At 39.3% G+C, this 7,692-nt stretch overlaps 1 long non-coding RNA gene across 1 annotated transcript in view; it reads left to right on the top strand.

Moving 5' to 3' along the window:
• Positions 1-511: 511 nt before the first annotated feature.
• LOC309968564 overlaps positions 512-7,692 on the top strand; it is a 152,279-nt gene continuing 145,098 nt past the window's right edge. The window contains exon 1 of the long non-coding RNA XR_014326583.1: positions 512-763. This is a non-coding gene — a long non-coding RNA (uncharacterized lncRNA). The remainder of the gene's footprint in view (positions 764-7,692) is intronic.

The raw sequence follows: 7,692 nt of genomic DNA, 5'->3' as shown, positions 1-7,692 counted from the left end.
AATTAGCAAAAAGATCTATATTGGGGCTTCCCTGGTGGCGCAATGGTTGAGAGTCCGCCTGCCGATGCTAGGGGACACGGGTTCGTGCCCCGGTCCGAGAAGATCCCACATGCCGCGGAGCGGCTGGGCCCGTGAGCCATGGCCGCTGAGCCTGCGCGTCCGGAGCCTGTGCCCCGCAACGGGAGGGGCCACAACAGTGAGAGGCCCGCGTGCCAAAAAAAAAAAGATCTATATTGAGGAGTGATAACTGCTATAAAGAGAAATGAGTAAGGTTAAGGGGATAAAGAGGGCCAGTGCATACTATTTTAGAGAAGGTGGTCAGGGAAGACCGCCGAAAAGCTGATGTTGGAACAAAGAAGGAGTGAGGGATCAAGTTTTAGGTGGAAAAATATTGCAGGCAGAAGACTCAGGAGGTGCAAAGACCCATGACTTAGGGGCCGCTTGATGTGTTGAGGGAACAGAGAGGGGGCCCAAGTGGAACAGAGTATGTATGAGTAGAATGAGAGGAAATGAGATTTGAGGGGCAGCTGTGCTTAGTTGATGGAAGGCCCATGAAAACATTAAATATATAGAATCAACAATTATATGCTATATTAGTGTGAGTGCTCTATTTACAAAGTTATCAGAGTTTCTCAGTTTTATTCCCAGCCTTGTCCACCTTGAATTTCAAAGTCTTTGATTTTCAACTCAGGTTGATCAATGGCGGGCCTGGGTGAGAGATTACAGGACGTCAGGTGCCCAGCCTGCAAGCTCAGCACAGTCAGTAAGTAACCGGATGTTTTCAGACTATGAGACCTTTCACTTCCGGGGCCCTCATCCTCCTATCTGTTCGCTAACAATTTCTGAGATGCCCTCTAGTGCTGATACTCTAATTACCATGGTGATAGGTGCTCTGTGTTCATTAGCCAGCCCTAGGCTGTTACAGCGTTTTTTGCAGGGTGTGAGCTACCAAACATTCTTCTTTACCCACAAATCAACCGTTTTAGCCAGCCCAGAAATCTCAGCTAGAAAGAAAAAGGAAAAAAGAAAACAACAGGAGAGGAAAACTAGTTTTGTTATTTAAGTACAGGAAAAAATTGTGGAATGGAGGTAAAATTTGATTTTATCACAATCAAAACTGAATATCATGACTATGGCATCATATCACGGTCTCTGCCGGCTTGGGACTTTAAAAAAGGTTCAGTCAGGTTTGGTAAGTGTCTAGAACACTGGACTAGGCATCAGAAGATGCAGGGTTTGGCTCTTGCTCTACCAATACCTGACTCTGTGACCTTAGCAAGTAAGGTTAATTTGTGTAATCCTCTTATAGTCAGGTTTTTCATGTATAATGGGAAAAAATATTATCAATCTTTATGTGAAATTAAGAGAAAAACTATATGGTAAAATGCTTTATAGACTTTAGAGAAATGGGCAAAAATGAAGAATTATATAGAGGGACTTCCTGACGGTTCAGTGGTTAAGACACTGCGCTTCCACTGCAGGGGGCACGGGTTCATTCCCTGGTGGGGGAACTAAGATCCCACATGCTGCGCAGCCAGAAAAAAAAAAAAAAAAAAGAATTATATAGAAATGATAGAAATGCTGCAAGATAAAATACATATCTAAATTAAAATTGAGGTTTTTTTGGAAAAGTGATTTGTAGAGTTCATCAAATATCTAGCTGCTTAGGTAATAGAAAATAGTGTTTCCTTATTGGTTATGTTTTTTCAGTGTGGTCAAAATTTCAAAGATCCAGAAAAACTTTAGAGCACTTAACCTATTTCTATTTCCATATTCTATTTCATTCTAGTCTATTCTTGCCAAATTCTTCCTGCAGTGAATTCAATAAAGAATATAGAAATTTCAGGAAGAATTATGTAAGGTGTGATTTTATTAATCTTGTTCACAATTCCTAAAGGAAGTTTATTTTTCCTATATCATTTGTTCATTCATTTACTCAACACTGAGTTTGTAACACGTGTCCAGTAATATACAAGATGGTATAGATTAATAAAAGAATCTCTACCATCAGTCTGTACTGGGCCACTACCTGGTACTTTGGGGGTGCAGTGAGGCTGAGGTCCAGGGAAAGCTGACTAGAGGTGACTGAACTAAATCATCATGGAGGAGGAGGAATTAACAAGGTCCTTGCTCAGGATGTGATGCTGCTGGTCTGTGGGGCTAGTTAGAAGTGCAGAATCTCAGGCCTCACCCCAGAACCACTGAATCACATCTGTTTTTCAAACAAGATCTCCAGGTGATTCATAGGCATAATAAAGTTTGAGAAGCCCTGAGCTGGGTAAAAAGGTGAAAAAAAGGAGAAAGTGTTTTCTAGGCCAAAAAAAATAGCAGGTCTGAACAGCACATTTAGGAAACTACATGTAGTATAATACAATAGGCCACGGGATCTAGTGAAGAATTTGAGTGAGGGTTTTTGTGGGAGATGGAGTTGAAGAGGTTGTCATGGACCAGATCCTGAAAGGCCGCGTTTTACCAAGGATGTCTGAGGTTTCCTGAAAATGTTGGAAGGCTACCAGATGATATTTTTAAAATTAATTGATTAATGTATTTTATTTTTGGCTGCATTGGGTCTTTGTTGCTGTGCGCGGGCTTTCATTGCGGTGAGCGGGGGCTAATCTTCGTTGCAGTGAGTGGGCTTCTCGTGGCGGTGGCTTCTCTTGTTGCAGAGCACGGACTCTAGGTGCACAGGCTTCAGTAGTTGTGGCACGCGGGCTCAGTAGTTGTGGCACACAGGCTTTGTTGCTCTGCAGCATGTGGGATCTTCCCAGACCAGGGCTCGAACCCATGTCCCTGGCATTGGCAGGCAGATTCTTAACCACTGTGCCACCAGGGAAGTCCTTACCAGATGATTTTGAATAGCAGATTTAAATCATAAGCAGATTTAAATTTTAGTTGTATGACATATATATCACTGGCTTTTCTATCAGACAAGAATAAAATGACATAAGAAGTATCAACTTTGAAAAGGAGTCAAAATAACACTCTTTCATATATACTCTCTCTGATCACCTTCCAAGAACCACCTAGAGAATCAATTGAGCAAACTAAACCAATAATGGACTTTGGTAAAGAAGGCCAGTTAAAATATTAACATGAAGCTCCTAATAGCTTTGCTAAATCTGCTACACAGAAAATAGAATAAAAGATCCTAAATAATCTTTTAGAAAATAAAATAGGCAACACTGTAAAGCAATTAAGCTCTAATCGAGACGTTAAATTAAAAAAAAGAAAATAGAAGAGAATAAAACATTCCAAATTATATTAACAATATAAATATTGAAGACTATAAGTAAACTTAGTTAGAAATATTTGGTGTGTACATATTTTTTTAAAATATAAAATTTTATTGAGAAACATAAACCATGTTGCTTAGTGGGAAGATTCAATGTTATAAAAATATCGGTTTCTAGGGTTGGTGCTACGAGATTATGTGACACTGTGATTTATAATAAGAACAGAGCTCCTAAAACCATTGGAATTTCCTAAGTGATAAAGTTGAAAGGGGCATTTTTGTTCTTCATAACAAGCCCCTTTCAACCACCTGAGTTTATGTTAATGAGGTAATTTTAGGAAAGTCCCTAAGGAAGTGGGGCTGGTTGCCAGGGGAACCAAATACTTGAACCACTGCAACTTTCAGTCTTGCCTCCCCACCACCTCCAGGGATGGGAGAGAGGCAGGAGGTTGAGTTAATCACTAATGGTCAATGACAATCAATCTTGCTTACTTATGAAACTTCCATTAAAAGAAAACCCAAAACGATGCGCGGTTTCAGAGAACTTCCAGGTTGGTAAACCCTTGGAAGAGCTGGGTGATGCACCTGGAAAGAACATGAAAGCTACATACTCCTTCCCACATACCTTGCCCCATGCATTTCTTCCAGTTGGCTTTTGTTGTTGTTGTTTTTTTTTTTTTTTTGCGGTACGCGGGCCTCTCACTGTTGTGGCCTCTCCCGTTGCGGAGCACAGGCTCCGGACGCGCAGGCTCAGCGGCCATGGCTCACGGGCCCAGCCGCTCTGCGGCATGCGGGATCCTCCCGGACCGGGGCACGAACCCGTGTCCCCTGCATAGGCAGGCGGACTCTCAACCACTGCACCACCAGGGAGGCCCCATTTGGCTGTTCTTGAGAGGTATCCTCTCATAATAAATCAGTAATCTAGTAATAAGTCTTCCTGAGTTCTGTGAGCTGTCTAGGGCATACCTCGTTTTATTGTGTGTATGGTCAGGCCACTCACGGTGGCTGTTCTCTTGCTCTCTGTACATCCCGGGCTCGACCAGTAAGCGCCTGCTTCACCTACACCCTACTCACTTGACTGACTTTCCTACATACTTGCTGCAGGTTCCAGCCCGTGATTGCTCTTATCAAAGGGGCAGTAAGGGGCGTGCCCCTCTGCTAGTTTCCCTGGTAACTGACGAGCCAACCTGATGTCAATTCCCACTATAACCGGCAGTCTCCCCCTCCCCGCCCCGGAAACAAGACTGCCGCCATGTCATGCCGTCTGTCTGCTTCACTGGGTGGGGTGTTGTGTCAGGACCTTGCTTCAGAGAGGTAAGCTCCCCCTGCACCCCCATTCCGTTAAACCATTGATGTCTGTGCCACTGACTTTGGGCTCTTTCTTCAATCTTGAAGCCGGGCAAGTAGAGGTCTTGGAGGCCTGCGGCGTGCAGCCCAACTTGTGCTTCACAGATAATTGCGTCTTTTACCAACTGAGGGTTTGCGGCAGCCCTGTGTCAAACAAGTCTACTGGCTCTGTTTTTCCAACAGCATTTGCTCACATATGTGTCTGTGTCACATTTGGGTAATTCTTAAAATATTTCAAATGTCTTCATTATTTGTTATGGTGAGCTGTGATCAGTGATCTCTGATGTTACTACTATGCATGACTTGCTGAAGGGTGTTGGTTAGCATTTTTCTAGCAATATAAAATATTTTTAAATTAAGGTATGTACATTGTTTTTTTAGACCTACTGCGATGGCACACTTAATAGACTATATTCACTTTATGTCTGTGGTCTGGAACCGAACGCGCAATATCTCCGAGCTTTGCCTGTATTGAACCTGAAGCGGTGGTTGTGGTCATCTTTGATTTATAGCCAGATGGTTAGAAGCACAGGTGATTGTCCTCTGAAGGCGGGGCCCAGTCTTGTCGGATGAGCTCTTAATCTGTGGGATCTGACAATTACTCCAGGTAGATAAAATTGAGTTAAATTGTAGGACACCCAGCTGGTGCTGGAGAATTGGTCGGTGAGCAGGAAAAAAAAACCCTGCTTGAGAAAAATGAGGTTTTTCTTTTAGTTTGAATATTGTATATAGTACAGAGAAGAAACAGGTAGTTTTTGTTCTCTCTTTTAGATTAGTAGTCTCAATTGGATATTTTTGGAACCTGACAAAATAATCCTAAACTTATTCAGAAAAAAAGAATGAACATATTTAAGAAATTTTAGAAATGAATCATATGAAGGAAGACATGAGTTGTCAGAAGTTAAAATGTATTTTTACATTTTACAGATATAATTCTTATATAGAGTGACCCTAGACAGAAACAGTACCTTAGAACATGAGTGTATTTGGTGATAGGGTCTTTAAAGGTGTGATTAAGTTAAAATGAGGCCATTAGAATGGGCCTGAACACAATTTGTCTGGTTCTTATAACAAGAGGAGATTAGGACAGAAAAAGAGACATCAGGAATGCATATGCACAGAGAAGAGACCGTGTGAGCACAGTGAGAAGGCAGCTGTCTGCAAGCCGAGAGCACTCAAAAGAAACAAACCCTGCCAAACCTTGACCTTGGGCTTCTAGCCTCCAGACTGTGCAAAAATAAATTTCTGTTGTTTGAGCCACCCAGTGTGGTATTTTGTTATGCCAGCTATAGCAAACTAATACAGCTCCCAAATTAGAAAAGTAATTATTTTACATGGGACACCATTAATAAGATAACTACCAAAACAAACATACAAGCAAGGCTGTGAACACAATCTCTAAAAGAAGAGATATGACCAGTACACATATAAAAGTTTTAACTCACTGGCAAAGACGTGGAAATCAAAACATTGAGATGCCATTTTTAATTTATAAAATTGATAGATTAGTGAAGTTTGAGGAGAGCTAATCTTTCAAATGCTGTTTGTGTAAGGCTCTACTGTCTGCCTTTTGGAATGCTGTTGGTTAATATGTTTGAAACATTCTATCCCTAGGAGTCTATTTTAAATAAATAAATAAAGATAAGGAAAGGATGCATGCATGAAATTTTCCTTATAAATTTGTTTATATAGCAAAAAGATTTAGAAAGTAAAAATAATTTATTAATAACTTAAGTCTTAAATCCTTAATTACATTAGTAAAAAAAATCTTGGACTTGTGGGTAGGAGATGAGATAGGAAGTAAAAACTTCTTTTCAGTTAAAATTTTTTTAAAAGTTTAGCTTTATTGATCTGTAACTGATGTACATCCATTCATGTGTGACAGACACGTAGTTGTTTTCATATCTTGTCTATTGTGAATAATGCTGCAATGAACATGGGAAGGTAGATACCTCTTTGAGATATTGTTTTTCATTTCCTTTGGCTATATTCCCAGAAATGAAATTCCTGGATCGTATGGTAGTTCTATTTTTAATTTTTTGAGGAATCTCCATACTCTTTTCCATAGTGGCTGAAAACTTTGTACATTCCTACCAACAGTGTACAAGGGTTCTCTTTTTTCCACATCTTTACCAACACTTGTTAGGTCTTGCCTTTTTTGATGATAGCCGTTTTAACAGTTATGAGGTGGTATCTCATTGTGGTTTTGATTTGATGGTTTCCCTGATGGTTAGTAATGTTAAGCACATTTTCATGTATCTGTTAGCTATTTGTATATCTTTGGAAAATGTCTGTTCAGATCCTGTGCCCATTTTTTAATCATATTGTTTGTGTTCTATTGAGTTGTATGAGTTCTTTATATATTTTGGGTATTCACCACTTATATGATTTTCTTCCATTCCATAGGTTGCCTTTTCATTTTGTTGAGGGTTTCCTTTCCTGTGCAGAAGCTTTTTAGTTTGATGTAGTCCCACTTATTTATTTTTACTATCGTTGTGCTTGCTTTGGGTGCAAATCTAAAAAACTATGCCATGACTAATGTCAAGGAGCTTACCCCAATGTTTTCTTATAGGAGCTTTATGGTTTCAGGTCTTACATTTAAGTCTTTTAAATTTAACGTTTTAAATGTCTAATCATACATAAAGAGAGTCAACAGACAGTATTTATTATCTGATTCTTGGAATTTTTAAAAGAATATCAAAGTATATTTTTATAATTTTGGGATAACCAATGGCAGAATATTTTTCAGAGTGCGAAAGAAGAGGCTATGACTTCTATAATTCTGAGAAATAAAAGCAAAAAGATAGTACATATAGCATATGGAAGAATGAAGGGAAAACATAAGGGAAAGAATTTAATGAACAATATAGCAAAAATAAAGCCAAACATTACATGTGATAATTAAGTATCTTATTAATAGACAAAATTTTAGATAGAATAAAATTCAATTCTGTACTGTTAACAAATATCGAACCTTAAACAAAACACAGGAAATTTTTTAAAATAAAGCTAGGACCAAAGATATATCAAGTAAACACAATCAATAAAGAAAGCAGAAATGGCCATGTTAATTAATTGAAAATTCATTTATTTAAAATACAATTCAAAGAAAA

This window comes from Leucopleurus acutus, assembly GCF_964270905.1.
Source record: "Leucopleurus acutus genome assembly, chromosome: 11".
NCBI classification, from domain to species: Eukaryota; Metazoa; Chordata; class Mammalia; order Artiodactyla; family Delphinidae; genus Leucopleurus; species Leucopleurus acutus.
This window is presented reverse-complemented; position numbering and strand designations above follow the sequence as displayed.